At 46.1% G+C, this 13537-nt stretch overlaps 1 long non-coding RNA gene across 1 annotated transcript in view; it reads left to right on the forward strand.

Annotated features, from left to right (window-relative positions):
* LOC309652428 overlaps positions 1-12065 on the forward strand; it is a 68927-nt gene extending 56862 nt beyond the window's left edge. Inside the window, exon 2 of the long non-coding RNA XR_014258702.1 lies at positions 11937-12065. This is a non-coding gene — a long non-coding RNA (uncharacterized lncRNA). The remainder of the gene's footprint in view (positions 1-11936) is intronic.
* The last annotated feature ends 1472 nt before the right edge of the window (positions 12066-13537 follow it).

Below are 13537 nucleotides of genomic sequence, written 5' to 3' on the forward strand. Positions count from 1 at the left end.
CGGGTTCGGTGAGGGCTTCGGGTACGGCGTAGGGTATGGGTTAGAGTTAGGGTTAGGGTTAGTGTTAGGGTTAGGGCTCGGTTTAGGGTATTGTTTAGGATTAGGGTACGAGTTAGTGTTAGGGTAGGGGTTAGGGTTAGGGTACGCGTTAGTGTTAGGGTAGTTATTAAACCTATCCCACTCTCTAGATACCCCTCAGCACGTAAAGGAATATTATTTGGAGGTCCAGCCATGGAGAAGAGTTTAGACACTAGGATAAGATAAGGAACACACACATTATAAAGAAATCACATTAGGATTCTCTTTTTAAGCTGTTCCTTAAAACACTAGTGCTTAGGAAATCTATTGGAGGCAGAAGCAGTCAAGGGTAGCCTAGGGTTAGGGTTAGGCTTAGGGTACGGCTTAGGGTACGGGTTCGGGTACGGGTTCGTGGAGGGCTTCTGGTACGGCGTAGGGTATGGGTTAGGGTTAGGGTTAGGGTTAGTGTTAGGGTTAGGGCTCGGTATAGGGTATTGGTTAGGATTAGGGTACGTGTTAGGGTTAGGGTAGGGTTTAGGGTTAGGGTACACGTTAGTGTTAGGGTAGTTATTAAACCTAACCCACTCTCTAGATACCCCTTAGCACGTAAAGGAATATTATTTGGAGGTCCAGCCGTGGAGAAGAGTTTAGACACTAGGACAAGATAAGGAACACACCCATTATAAAGAAATCACATTAGGATTCTCTTTTTAAGCTGTTCCTTAAAACACTAGTGCTTAGAAAATCTATTGGAGGCAGAAGCAGTCAAGGGTAGCCTAGGGTCAGGGTTAGGCTTAGGGTACGGCTTAGGGTACGGCTTAGGGTACCGGTTCGGGGAGGGCTTCGGGTACGGCGTAGGGTATGGGTTAGGGTTAGGGTTAGGGTTAGTGTTAGGGTTGGGCTCGGTTTAGGGTATTGGTTAGGATTAGGGTACGTGTTAGGGTTAGGGTAGGGGTTAGGGTTAGGGTACGCGTTAGTGTTAGGGTAGTTATTAAACCTATCCCAGTCTCTAGATACCCCTTAGCACGTAAAGGAATATTATTTGGAGGTCCAGCCATGGAGAAGAGTTTAGACACTAGGATAAGATAAAGAACACACCCATTATAAAGAAATCACATTAGGATTCTCTTTTTAAGCTGTTCCTTAAAACACTAGTGCTTAGGAAATCTATTGGAGGCAGAAGCAGTCAAGGGTAGCCTAGGGTTAGGGTTAGGCTTAGGGTTAGGCTTAGGGTACGGCTTAGGTTACGGGTTCGGTGAGGGATTCGGGTACGGCGTAGGGTATGGCTTAGGGTTAGGGTTAGGGTTAGTGTTAGGGTTAGGGTTCGGTTTAGGGTACGGGTTAGGATTAGGGTACGTGTTAGGGTTAGGGTAGGGGTTAGGGTTAGGGTACGCGTTAGGGTTAGGGTAGTTATTAAACCTATCCCACTCTCTAGATACACCTTAGCACGTCAAGGAATATTATTAGGCGGTCCAGCCATGGAGAAGAGTTTAGACACTAGGATAAGATAAGGAACACACCCATTATAAAGAAATCACATTAGGATTCTCTTTTTAAGCTGTTCCTTAAAACACTAGTGCTTAGGAAATCTATTGGAGGCAGAAGCAGTCAAGGGTAGCCTAGGGTTAGGGTTAGGCTTAGGGTACGGCTTAGGGTACGGCTTAGGGTACGGGTTCGGGGAGGGCTTCGGGTACGGCGTAGGGTATGGGTTAGGGTTAGGGTTAGGGTTAGTTTTAGGGTCAGGGCTCGGTTTAGGGTACGGGTTAGGATTAGGATACGTGTTAGGGTTAGGGTAGGGGTTAAGGTTAGGGTACGCGTTAGGGTTAGGGTAGTTATTAAACCTATCCCACTCTCTAGATACCCCTTAGCACGTAAAGGAATATTATTTGGGGGTCCAGCCATGGAGAAGAGTTTAGACAATAGGATAAGATAAGGAACACACCCATTATAAAGAAATCACATTAGGATTCTCTTTTTAAGCTGTTCCTTAAAACACTAGTGCTTAGGAAATCTATTGGAGGCAGAAGCAGTCAAGGGTAGCCTAGGGTTAGGGTTAGGCTTAGGGTACGGCTTAGGGTACGGCTTAGGGTACGGGTTCGGGGAGGGTTTCGGATACGGCGTAGGGTATGGGTTAGGGTTAGGGTTAGTGTTAGTGTTAGGGTTAGGGCTCGGTTTAGGGTACGGGTTAGGATTAGGGTACATGTTAGGGTTAGGGTAGGGGTTAGGGTTAGGGTACGCGTTAGGGTTAGGGTAGTTATTAAACCTATCCCACTCTCTAGATACACCTTAGCACGTAAAGGAATATTATTTTGGGGTCCAGCCATTGAGAAGAGTTTAGACACTAGGATAAGGTAAGGAACACACCCATTATAAAGAAATCACATTAGGATTCTCTTTTTAAGCTGTTCCTTAAAACACTAGTGCTTAGGAAATCTATTGGAGGCAGAAGCAGTCAAGGGTAGCCTAGGGTTAGGGTTAGGCTTAGGGTTAGGCTTAGGGTACGGCTTAGGGTTCGGGTTCGGGGAGGGCTTCTGGTACGGCGTAGGGTATGGGTTAGGGTTAGGGTTAGGGTTAGTGTTAGTGTTAGGGCTCGGTTTAGGGTATTGGTTAGGATTAGGGTACGTGTTAGCGATAGGGTAGGGGTTAGGGTTAGGGTACGCATTAGTGTTAGGGTAGTTATTAAACCTAACCCACTCTCTAGATACCCCTTAGCACGTAAAGGAATATTATTTGGAGGTCCAGCCATGGAGAAGAGTTTACACACTAGGATAAGATAAGGAACACACCCATTATAAAGAAATCACATTAGGATTCTCTTTTTAAGCTGTTCCTTAAAACACTAGTGTTTAGGAAATCTATTGGAGGCAGAAGCAGTCAAGGGTAGCCTAGGGTTAGGGTTAGGCTTAGGGTACGGCTTAGGGTACGGCTTAGGGTACGGGTTCGGGGAGAGCTTCGGGTACGGCGTAGGGTATGGGTTAGAGTTAGGGTTAGGGTTAGTGTTAGGGTTAGGGCTCGGTTTAGGGTATTGTTTAGGATTAGGGTACGAGTTAGTGTTAGGGTAGGGGTTAGGGTTAGGGTACGCGTTAGTGTTAGGGTAGTTATTAAACCTATCCCACTCTCTAGATACCCCTCAGCACGTAAAGGAATATTATTTGGAGGTCCAGCCATGGAGAAGAGTTTAGACACTAGGATAAGATAAGGAACACACACATTATAAAGAAATCACATTAGGATTCTCTTTTTAAGCTGTTCCTTAAAACACTAGTGCTTTGGAAATCTATTGGAGGCAGAAGCAGTCAAGGGTAGCCTAGGGTTAGGGTTAGGCTTAGGGTTAGGCTTAGGGTACGGCTTAGGGTACGGGTTCGGGGAGGGATTCGGGTACGGCGTAGGGTATGGCTTAGGGTTAGGGTTAGGGTTAGTGTTAGGGTTAGGGTTCGGTTTAGGGTACGGGTTAGGATTAGGGTACGTGTTAGGGTTAGGGTAGGGGTTAGGGTTAGGGTACGCGTTAGGGTTAGGGTAGTTAGTAAACCTATCCCACTCTCTAGATACACCTTAGCACGTAAAGGAATATTATTTCGGGGTCCAGCCATGGAGAAGAGTTTAGACACTAGGATAAGATAAGGAACACACCCATTATAAAGAAATCACATTAGGATTCTCTTTTTAAGCTGTTCCTTAAAACACTAGTGCTTAGGAAATCTATTGGAGGCAGAAGCAGTCAAGGGTAGCCTAGGGTTAGGGTTAGGCTTAGCGTACGGCTTAGGGTACGGCTTAGGGTACGGGTTCGGGGAGGGCTTCGTGTACGGCGTAGGGTATGGGTTAGGGTTAGGGTTAGGGTTAGTGTTAGGGTTAGGGCGCGGTTTAGGGTACGGGTTAGGATTAGGGTACATGTTAGGGTTAGGGTAGGGGTTAGGGTTAGTGTACCCGTTAGGGTTAGGGTAGTTATTAAACCTATCCCACTCTCTAGATACACCTTAGCACGTCAAGGAATATTATTTGGCGGTTCAGCCATGGAGAAGAGTTTAGACACTAGGATAAGATAAGGAACACACCCATTATAAAGAAATCACATTAGGATTCTCTTTTTAAGCTGTTCCTTAAAACACTAGTGCTTAGGAAATCTATTGGAGGCAGAAGCAGTCAAGGGTAGCCTAGGGTTAGGGTTAGGCTTAGGGTACGGCTTAGGGTACGGCTTAGGGTACGGGTTCGTGGAGGGCTTCTGGTACGGCGTAGGGTATGGGTTAGGGTTAGGGTTAGGGTTAGTGTTAGGGTTAGGGCTCGGTATAGGGTATTGGTTAGGATTAGGGTACGTGTTAGGGTTAGGGTAGGGTTTAGGGTTAGGGTACACGTTAGTGTTAGGGTAGTTATTAAACCTAACCCACTCTCTAGATACCCCTTAGCACGTAAAGGAATATTATTTGGAGGTCCAGCCGTGGAGAAGAGTTTAGACACTAGGACAAGATAAGGAACACACCCATTATAAAGAAATCACATTAGGATTCTCTTTTTAAGCTGTTCCTTAAAACACTAGTGCTTAGAAAATCTATTGGAGGCAGAAGCAGTCAAGGGTAGCCTAGGGTTAGGGTTAGGCTTAGGGTACGGCTTAGGGTACGGCTTAGGGTACCGGTTCGGGGAGGGCTTCGGGTACGGCGTAGGGTATGGGTTAGGGTTAGGGTTAGGGTTAGTGTTAGGGTTGGGCTCGGTTTAGGGTATTGGTTAGGATTAGGGTACGTGTTAGGGTTAGGGTAGGGGTTAGGGTTAGGGTACGCGTTAGTGTTAGGGTAGTTATTAAACCTATCCCAGTCTCTAGATACCCCTTAGCACGTAAAGGAATATTATTTGGAGGTCCAGCCATGGAGAAGAGTTTAGACACTAGGATAAGATAAAGAACACACCCATTATAAAGAAATCACATTAGGATTCTCTTTTTAAGCTGTTCCTTAAAACACTAGTGCTTAGGAAATCTATTGGAGGCAGAAGCAGTCAAGGGTAGCCTAGGGTTAGGGTTAGGCTTAGGGTTAGGCTTAGGGTACGGCTTAGGGTACGGGTTCGGTGAGGGATTCGGGTACGGCGTAGGGTATGGCTTAGGGTTAGGGTTAGGGTTAGTGTTAGGGTTAGGGTTCGGTTTAGGGTACGGGTTAGGATTAGGGTACGTGTTAGGGTTAGGGTAGGGGTTAGGGTTAGGGTACGCGTTAGGCTTAGGGTAGTTATTAAACCTATCCCACTCTCTAGATACACCTTAGCACGTCAAGGAATATTATTAGGCGGTCCAGCCATGGAGAAGAGTTTAGACACTAGGATAAGATAAGGAACACACCCATTATAAAGAAATCACATTAGGATTCTCTTTTTAAGCTGTTCCTTAAAACACTAGTGCTTAGGAAATCTATTGGAGGCAGAAGCAGTCAAGGGTAGCCTAGGGTTAGGGTTAGGCTTAGGGTACGGCTTAGGGTACGGCTTAGGGTACGGGTTCGGGGAGGGCTTCGGGTACGGCGTAGGGTATGGGTTAGGGTTAGGGTTAGGGTTAGTTTTAGGGTCAGGGCTCGGTTTAGGGTACGGGTTAGGATTAGGGTACGTGTTAGGGTTAGGGAAGGGGTTAAGGTTAGGGTACGCGTTAGGGTTAGGGTAGTTATTAAACCTATCCCACTCTCTAGATACCCCTTAGCACGTAAAGGAATATTATTTGGGGGTCCAGCCATGGAGAAGAGTTTAGACAATAGGATAAGATAAGGAACACACCCATTATAAAGAAATCACATTAGGATTCTCTTTTTAAGCTGTTCCTTAAAACACTAGTGCTTAGGAAATCTATTGGAGGCAGAAGCAGTCAAGGGTAGCCTAGGGTTAGGGTTAGGCTTAGGGTACGGCTTAGGGTACGGCTTAGGGTACGGGTTCGGGGAGGGTTTCGGATACGGCGTAGGGTATGGGTTAGGGTTAGGGTTAGGGTTAGTGTTAGGGTTAGGGCTCGGTTTAGGGTACGGGTTAGGATTAGGGTACATGTTAGGGTTAGGGTAGGGGTTAGGGTTAGGGTACGCGTTAGGGTTAGGGTAGTTATTAAACCTATCCCACTCTCTAGATACACCTTAGCACGTAAAGGAATATTATTTGGGGGTCCAGCCATTGAGAAGAGTTTAGACACTAGGATAAGATAAGGAACACACCCATTATAAAGAAATCACATTAGGATTCTCTTTTTAAGCTGTTCCTTAAAACACTAGTGCTTAGGAAATCTATTGGAGGCAGAAGCAGTCAAGGGTAGCCTAGGGTTAGGCTTAGGCTTAGGGTACGGCTTAGGGTACGGCTTAGGGTACGGGTTCGGGGAGGACTTCGGGTATGGCGTAGGTTATGGGTTACGGTTAGGGTTAGGGCTAGTGTTAGTGTTAGGGCTCGTTTTAGGGTATTGGTTAGGATTAGGGTACGTGTTAGTGTTAGGGTAGGGGTTAGGGTTAGGGTACGCGTTAGTGTTCGGGTAGTTATTAAACCTATCCCACTCTCTAGATACCCCTTAGCACGTAAAGGAATATTATTTGGAGGTCCAGCCATGGAGAAGAGTTTAGACACTAGGATAAGATAAGGAACACACCCATTATAAAGAAATCACATTAGGATTCTCTTTTTAAGCTGTTCCTTAAAACACTAGTGCTTAGGAAATCTATTGGAGGCAGAAGCAGTCAAGGGTAGCCTAGGGTTAGGGTTAGGCTTGGGGTTAGGCTTAGGGGACGGCTTAGGGTACGGGTTCGGGGAGGGGTTCGGGTACGGCGTAGGGTATGGGTTAGGGTTAGGGTTAGGGTTAGTGTTAGGGTTAGGGCTCGGTTTAGGGTAAGGGTTAGGATTAGGGTACGTGTTAGGGTTAGGGTAGGGGTTAGGGTTAGGGTACGCATTAGGGTTAGGGTAGTTATTAAACCTATCCCACTCTCTAGATACACCTTACACGTCAAGGAATATTATTTGGTGGTTCAGCCATGGAGAAGAGTTTAGACACTAGGATAAGATAAGGAACACACCCATTATAAAGAAATCACATTAGGATTCTCTTTTTAAGCTGTTCCTTAAAACACTAGTGCTTAGGAAATCTATTGGAGGCAGAAGCAGTCAAGGGTAGCCTAGGGTTAGGGTACGGCTTAGGGTACGGCTTAGGGTACGGCTTAGGGTACGGGTTCGTGGAGGGCTTCTGGTACGGCGTAGGGTATGCGTTAGGGTTAGGGTTAGGGTTAGTGTTAGGGTTAGGGCTCGGTATAGGGTATTGGTTAGGATTAGGGTACGTGTTAGGGTTAGGGTAGGGTTTAGGGTTAGGGTACGTGTTAGTGTTAGGGTAGTTATTAAACCTAACCCACTCTCTAGATACCCCTTAGCACGTAAAGGAATATTATTTGGAGGTCCAGCCATGGAGAAGAGTTTAGACACTAGGACAAGATAAGGAACACACCCATTATAAAGAAATCACATTAGGATTCTCTTTTTAAGCTGTTCCTTAAAACACTAGTGCTTAGAAAATCTATTGGAGGCAGAAGCAGTCAAGGGTAGCCTAGGGTTAGGGTTAGGCTTAGGGTACGGCTTAGGGTACGGCTTAGGGTACCAGTTCGGGGAGGGCTTCGGGTACGGCGTAGGGTATGGGTTAGGGTTAGGGTTAGGGTTAGTGTTAGGGTTAGGGCTCGGTTTAGGGTATTGTTTAGGATTAGGGTACGTGTTAGGGTTAGGGTAGGGGTTAGGGTTAGGGTACGCGTTAGTGTTAGGGTAGTTATTAAACCTATCCCAGTCTCTAGATACCCCTTAGCACGTAAAGGAATATTATTTGGAGGTCCAGCCATGGAGAAGAGTTCAGACACTAGGATAAGATAAGGAACACACCCATTATAAAGAAATCACATTAGGATTCTCTTTTTAAGCTGTTCCTTAAAACACTAGTGCTTAGGAAATCTATTGGAGGCAGAAGCAGTCAAGGGTAGCCTAGGGTTAGGGTACGGCTTAGGGTACGGCTTAGGGTACGGCTTAGGGTACGGGTTTGGGGATGGCTTCGGGTACGGCGTAGGGTATGGGTTAGGGTTAGGGTTAGAGTTAGTGTTAGGGTCAGGGCTCGGTTTAGGGTACGGTTTAGGATTAGGGTACGTGTTAGGGTTAGGGTAGGGGTTAAGGTTAGGGTACGCGTTAGGGTTAGGGTAGTTATTAAACCTATCCCACTCTCTAGATACCCCTTATCACGTAAAGGAATATTATTTGGGGGTCCAGCCATGGAGAAGAGTTTAGACAATAGGATAAGATAAGGAACACACCCATTATAAAGAAATCACATTAGGATTCTCTTTTTAAGCTGTTCCTTAAAACACTAGTGCTTAGGAAATCTATTGGAGGCAGAAGCAGTCAAGGGTAGCCTAGGGTTAGGGTTAGGCTTAGGGTACGGCTTAGGGTACGGCTTAGGGTACGGATTTGGGGAGGGCTTCGGGTACGGCGTAGGGTATGGGTTAGGGATAGGGTTAGGGTTAGTGTTAGGGTTAGGGCTCGGTTTAGGGTATTGGTTAGGATTAGGGTACGTGTTAGCGATAGGGTAGGGGTTAGGGTTAGGGTACGCATTAGTGTTAGGGTAGTTATTAAACCTAACCCACTCTCTAGATACCCCTTAGCACGTAAAGGAATATTATTTGGAGGTCCAGCCATGGAGAAGAGTTTACACACTAGGATAAGATAAGGAACACACCCATTATAAAGAAATCACATTAGGATTCTCTTTTTAAGCTGTTCCTTAAAACACTAGTGTTTAGGAAATCTATTGGAGGCAGAAGCAGTCAAGGGTAGCCTAGGGTTAGGGTTAGGCTTAGGGTACGGCTTAGGGTACGGCTTAGGGTACGGGTTCGGGGAGGGCTTCGGGTACGGCGTAGGGTATGGGTTAGGGTTAGGGTTAGGGTTAGTGTTAGGGTTAGGGCTCGGTTTAGGGTACGGGTTAGGATTAGGGTACGTGTTAGCGATAGGGTAGGGTTTAGGGTTAGGGTACGCGTTAGTGTTAGGGTAGTTATTAAACCTAACCCACTCTCTAGATACCCCTTAGCACGTAAAGGAATATTATTTGGAAGTCCAGCCATGGAGAAGAGTTTAGACACTAGGATAAGATAAGGAACACACCCATTATAAAGAAATCACATTAGGATTCTCTTTTTAAGCTGTTCCTTAAAACACTAGTGCTTAGGAAATCTATTGGAGGCAGAAGCAGTCAAGGGTAGCCTAGGGTTAGGGTTAGGCTTAGGGTTAGGCTTAGGGTACGGCTTAGGGTACGGGTTCGTGGAGGGCTTCTGGTACGGCGTAGGGTATGGGTTAGGGTTAGGGTTAGGGTTAGTGTTAGGGTTAGGGCTCGGTATAGGGTATTGGTTAGGATTAGGGTACGTGTTAGGGTTAGGGTAGGGTTTAGGGTTAGGGTACACGTTAGTGTTAGGGTAGTTATTAAACCTAACCCACTCTCTAGATACCCCTTAGCACGTAAAGGAATATTATTTGGAGGTCCAGCCGTGGAGAAGAGTTTAGACACTAGGACAAGATAAGGAACACACCCATTATAAAGAAATCACATTAGGATTCTCTTTTTAAGCTGTTCCTTAAAACACTAGTGCTTAGAAAATCTATTGGAGGCAGAAGCAGTGAAGGGTAGCCTAGGGTTAGGGTTAGGCTTAGGGTACGGCTTAGGGTACGGCTTAGGGTACCGGTTCGGGGAGGGCTTCGGGTACGGCGTAGGGTATGGGTTAGGGTTAGAGTTAGGGTTAGTGTTAGGGTTAGGGCTCGGTTTAGGGTATTGGTAAGGATTAGGGTACGTGTTAGGGTTAGGGTAGGGGTTAGGGTTAGGGTACGCGTTAGTGTTAGGGTAGTTATTAAACCTATCCCAGTCTCTAGATACCCCTTAGCACGTAAAGGAATATTATTTGGAGGTCCAGCCATGGAGAAGAGTTTAGACACTAGGATAAGATAAGGAACACACCCATTATAAAGAAATCACATGAGGATTCTCTTTTTAAGCTGTTCCTTAAAACACTAGTGCTTAGGAAATCTATTGGAGGCAGAAGCAGTCAAGGGTAGCCTAGGGTTAGGGTTAGGCTTAGGGTACGACTTAGGGTACGGCTTAGGGTACGGGTTTGGGGAGGGCTTCGGGTACGGTGTAGGGTATGGGTTAGGGTTAGGGTTAGGGTTAGTGTTAGGGTTAGGGCTCGGTTTAGGGTATTGGTTAGGATTAAGGTACGTGTTATGGTTAGGGTAGGGGTTAGGGTTAGGGTACGCATTAGTGTTAGGGTAGTTATTAAACCTATCCCATTCTCTAGATACCCCTTAGCACATAAAGGAATATTATTTGGAGGTCCAGCCGTGGAGAAGAGTTTAGACACTAGGATAAGATAAGGAACACACCCATTATAAAGAAATCACATTAGGATTCTCTTTTTAAGCTGTTCCTTAAAACACTAGTGCTTAGGAAATCTATTGGAGGCAGAAGCATCCAAGGGTAGCCTAAGGTTAGGGTTAGGCTTAGGGTTAGGCTTAGGGTACGGCTTAGGGTACGGGTACGGGGAGGGCTTCTGGTACGGCGTAGGGTATGGGTTAGGGTTAGGGTTAGGGTTAGTGTTAGGGTTAGGGCTCGGTTTAGGGTATTGGTTAGGATTAGGGTACGTGTTAGCGATAGGGTAGGGGTTAGGGTTAGGGTACGCATTAGTGTTAGGGTAGTTATTAAACCTAACCCACTCTCTAGATACCCCTTAGCACGTACAGGAATATTATTTGGAGGTCCAGCTATGGAGAAGAGTTTACACACTAGGATAAGATAAGGAACACACCCATTATAAAGAAATCACATTAGGATTCTCTTTTTAAGCTGTTCCTTAAAACACTAGTGTTTAGGAAATCTATTGGAGGCAGAAGCAGTCAAGGGTAGCCTAGGGTTAGTGTTAGGCTTAGGGTACGGCTTAGGGTACGGCTTAGGGTACGGGTTCGGGGAGGGCTTCGGGTACGGCGTAGGGTATGGGTTAGGGTTAGGGTTAGGGTTAGGGCTCGGTTTAGGGTATTGTTTAGGATTAGGGTACGAGTTAGTGTTAGGGTAGGGGTTAGGGTTAGGGTACGCGTTAGTGTTAGGGTAGTTATTAAACCTATCCCACTCTCTAGATACCCCTCAGCACGTAAAGGAATATTATTTGGAGGTCCAGCCATGGAGAAGAGTTTAGACACTAGGATAAGATAAGGAACACACACATTATAAAGAAATGACATTAGGATTCTCTTTTTAAGTTGTTCCTTAAAACACTAGTGCTTAGGAAATCTATTGGAGGCAGAAGCAGTCAAGGGTAGCCTAGGGTTAGGGTTAGGCTTAGGGTTAGGCTTAGGGTACGGCTTAGGGTACGGGTTCGGTGAGGGATTCGGGTACGGCGTAGGGTATGGCTTAGGGTTAGGGTTAGGGTTAGTGTTAGGGTTAGGGTTCGGTTTAGGGTACGGGTTAGGATTAGGGTACGTGTTAGGGTTAGGGTAGGGGTTAGGGTTAGGGTACGCGTTAGGGTTAGGGTAGTTATTAAACCTATCCCACTCTCTAGATACACCTTAGCACGTCAAGGAATATTATTAGGCGGTCCAGCCATGGAGAAGAGTTTAGACACTAGGATAAGATAAGGAACACACCCATTATAAAGAAATCACATTAGGATTCTCTTTTTAAGCTGTTCCTTAAAACACTAGTGCTTAGGAAATCTATTGGAGGCAGAAGCAGTCAAGGGTAGCCTAGGGTTAGGGTTAGGCTTAGGGTACGGCTTAGGGTACGGCTTAGGGTACGGGTTCGGGGAGGGCTTCGGGTACGGCGTAGGGTATGGGTTAGGGTTAGGGTTAGGGTTAGTGTTAGGGTCAGGGCTCGGTTTAGGGTACGGTTTAGGATTAGGGTTCGTGTTAGGGTTAGGGTAGGGGTTAAGGTTAGGGTACGCGTTAGGGTGAGGGTAGTTATTAAACCTATCCCACTCTCTAGATACCCCTTAGCACGTAAAGGAATATTATTTGGGGGTCCAGCCATGGAGAAGAGTTTAGACAATAGGATAAGATAAGGAACACACCCATTATAAAGAAATCACATTAGGATTCTCTTTTTAAGCTGTTCCTTAAAACACTAGTGCTTAGGAAATCTATTGGAGGCAGAAGCAGTCAAGGGTAGCCTAGGGTTAGGGTTAGGCTTAGGGTACGGCTTAGGGTACGGCTTAGGGTACGGGTTCGGGGAGGGTTTCGGGTACGGCGTAGGGTATGGGTTAGGGTTAGGGTTAGGGTTAGTGTTAGGGTTAGGGCTCGGTTTAGGGTACGGGTTAGGATTAGGGTACATGTTAGGGTTAGGGTAGGGGTTAGGGTTAGGGTACGCGTTAGGGTTAGGGCAGTTATTAAACCTATCCCACTCTCTAGATACCCCTTAGCACGTAAAGGAATATTATTTGGGGGTCCAGCCATGGAGAAGAGTTTAGACACTAGGATAAGATAAGGAACACATCCATTATAAAGAAATCACATTAGGATTCTCTTTTTAAGCTGTTCCTTAAAACACTAGTGCTTAGGAAATCTATTGGAGGCAGAAGCAGTCAAGGGTAGCCTAGGGTTAGGCTTAGGCTTAGGCTACGGCTTAGGGTACGGCTTAGGGTACGGGTTCGGGGAGGACTTCGGGTATGGCGTAGGTTATGGGTTACAGTTAGGGTTAGGGTTAGTGTTAGTGTTAGGGCTCGTTTTAGGGTATTGGTTAGGATTAGGGTACGTGTTAGTGTTAGGGTAGGGGTTAGGGTTAGGGTACGCGTTAGTGTTCGGGTAGTTATTAAACCTATCCCACTCTCTAGATACCCCTTAGCACGTAAAGGAATATTATTTGGAGGTCCAGCCATGGAGAAGAGTTTAGACACTAGGATAAGATAAGGAACACACCCATTATAAAGAAATCACATTAGGATTCTCTTTTTAAGCTGTTCCTTAAAACACTAGTGCTTAGGAAATCTATTGGAGGCAGAAGCAGTCAAGGGTAGCCTAGGGTTAGGGTTAGGCTTGGGGTTAGGCTTAGGGGACGGCTTAGGGTACGGGTTCGGGGAGGGGTTCGGGTACGGCGTAGGGTATGTTTTAGGGTTAGGGTTAGGGTTAGTGTTAGGGTTAGGGCTCCGTTTAGGGTACGGGTTAGGATTCGGTTACGTGTTAGGGTTAGGGTAGGGGTTAGGGTTAGGGTACGCATTAGGGTTAGTGTAGTTATTAAACCTATCCCACTCTCTAGATACCCCTTAGCACGTAAAGGAATATTATTTGGGGGTCCAGCCATGGAGAAGAGTTTAGACACTAGGATAAGTTAAGGAACACACCCATTATAAAGAAATCACATTAGGATTCTCTTTTTAAGCTGTTCCTTAAAACACTAGTGCTTAGGAAATCTATTGGAGGCAGAAGCAGTCAAGGGTAGCCTAAAGTTAGGGTTAGGCTTAGGGTACGGCTTAGGGTACGGCTTAGGGTACGGGTTCGGGAAGGGCTTCGGGTACGGCGTAGGGTATGGGTTAGGGTT

This window comes from Balaenoptera physalus (assembly GCF_965194825.1).
Source record: "Balaenoptera physalus genome assembly, chromosome: X".
NCBI classification, from domain to species: Eukaryota; Metazoa; Chordata; class Mammalia; order Artiodactyla; family Balaenopteridae; genus Balaenoptera; species Balaenoptera physalus.